The following is a 1980-nucleotide window of genomic DNA, read 5'->3' as shown; positions in this document are numbered from 1 at the left end:
CACCCCTCGAGCCACCTGTCCCCTCCCCATCGCCCCGTCCCCAGCCCGGTCCTCGTTGCCCCCCCATCCCGCGCCGAGTCCCGCGGATCGCGGCGGGGCGGGGCGGGGCTGAACCCCGCCCCAAGCCACGCCCCGCTTGGCCCCACCCACAAGGCCCCGCCTCCCGTGGCTCCGCCCCCGCTCGGTCCCGTTGCCCACGCGCGGCCTGAGCGCGCGGGTCGCGGTGTCGGGGGGCGCCCCCCCCCCCAGTGTCGCCGCTCGCGGACGCGTCGCTGTCGCCCACGAGCAGCAGCTGTTGCGGGGGGGGCGGGGCGCGCCTCGGCCCACGCGCGTTCGTGGCGAGAGGAGCCTCGGCAGCCGGGGGGGGGGGCGCGGGGGAAGGGGCCGGACGCCTGGGCCCCCTGCGGGGTCCGGCACGCGGCGTCATCTGTTTGCTCAGCTTGGGGACAGCGGGGGCCGGGCGGGGGCGGCCCCAGCAGAGACCCCCCCCCGCGGAGCGGCCACGTCCCCTTCCTGACCCACCCCCCCGCCGGGCTGGGGGCGCTGCGGCTGCCGGGGGGGAACTGGGTTGTACTGGATTGCGCTGAGTTTATTTGAGTTTGTACTGGGTTGTACTGGGATGCATTGGGTTTCACTGGGTTGCACTGAGTTGCACTGGGATGCACTGGGCTGCGCTGGGATGCACTGAATTGTACTGGGTTGTACTGGCATGCACTGGGTTGTACTGAGTTGCACTGGGCTGCACTGGGCTGCACGGAATTGTACTGGGTTGCGCTGGGATGCACTGGGATACACTGGGACGCACTGGGTTGTACCGGGCAGCCCCCTCCGCCTTCCCCCGCCCTCTGGCCGCCCTTGAGAGCCCGGCGGCGGTTGCCATGGAAACGGAGCGGCGGGGGGTGGGGAGCGGGGGCAGGAGGGAGGGGCGGGGACGGGGGCGGGGCTTGGGGACAGGGCAGGACGGGGACCCTGGGGGCTATGGGGCAGGACGGGGGACTGGGCGCTATGGGGCAGGACAGAGGCCTTGGGGGGCTGGAGGCTACAGGACAAGATGGGAACCCTGGGTGGGGGGGTATAGGGTCAATGGGACAGGATGGGGGCACTGGGGTCTCGTGTGGGAGCCACCGGCTGCGGACCCAGCTGTGGCCGTGGGCACAGCATGGGCACAGCCGCAGCCCTGGGCACAGTGTCAAGTACAACCGCGTGCACAGCCGCAGCGCCGGGCACAGCGACACCGCTGGGCACAGCCAGCCCTGGCACAGCCGGCTCAGGGACAGCCAGACAGCCCGGGCACAGCCGGACACCCTGGGCACAGGCGTCCCTGGGCACAGGCGTCCCTGGGCACAGCCGCATCCGGCGGCCGTGGCCTTTCCCTGGGCTAATTTTATCCCATTTATGTCCCTGTTGGCTCCTCTGTGGCACGAGTGTCCCCATCTGGCACCCCCCGCTCCAGGGCCTGGCATGGGGGGAGCCACAGACCGGAAAGACTGGAGGGGGCCAGTGGGGACCCCCCCCAGGGCCCTGGGCTGCCCCCCAGCCCTGGGTCACCCCCTCAGCGTGGGGGGTCCGGGAACCCGGGTCCATGCGGGGGCAGGACAGGGCCCCCCACGCGCACACGGACACCTGGGCTCCCAGCGGGCAGGACCCTCCACAGCCTCGGACGCCTGGGCCCCCTGGCTGCCTCTAATGGCTGGGGGGGGGACTCTTCAACACATGTGGAGGTGTCTGGAGACCCCCCCGCCCCCCCAGCCCCCGGGGGGCACAGGGTGACCGTGTCCCCCAGACCCTCTTGTCGCCGGGGTGGGGGAGTGGGGGGACACTGTCTGAGGGGGTCTGGGACGGGGGCTCAGACACGAGGTCCGGGTCTGGATGTGAGCGAGGGCCCGAACCGGAGCCGCGGCGGGGGCAGCAGAGGTGGGTAACGGGCCGGGGCCGGGGTCCGGACAGCGCGGGGGGGCGCGGATCTGGGGGGGCTCCGGG

General features: G+C 72.9%; 1 protein-coding gene across 1 annotated transcript in view; it reads left to right on the top strand.

The window, feature by feature from the left end:
* The window catches only part of LOC112955224 (G protein-activated inward rectifier potassium channel 3-like), a 10702-nt gene that overhangs the window by 6303 nt on the left and 2419 nt on the right, over nucleotides 1-1980 (top strand). The gene's annotated exons all lie outside the window — the stretch shown is intronic.

Source organism: Nothoprocta perdicaria, unplaced genomic scaffold (assembly GCF_003342845.1).
Source record: "Nothoprocta perdicaria isolate Ctin4 unplaced genomic scaffold, notPer1 scaffold_544, whole genome shotgun sequence".
Classification (NCBI taxonomy): Eukaryota; Metazoa; Chordata; class Aves; order Tinamiformes; family Tinamidae; genus Nothoprocta; species Nothoprocta perdicaria.
The sequence above is the reverse complement of the archived record's forward strand: the minus strand, read 5'-3'. Positions and strand labels throughout refer to the sequence as shown.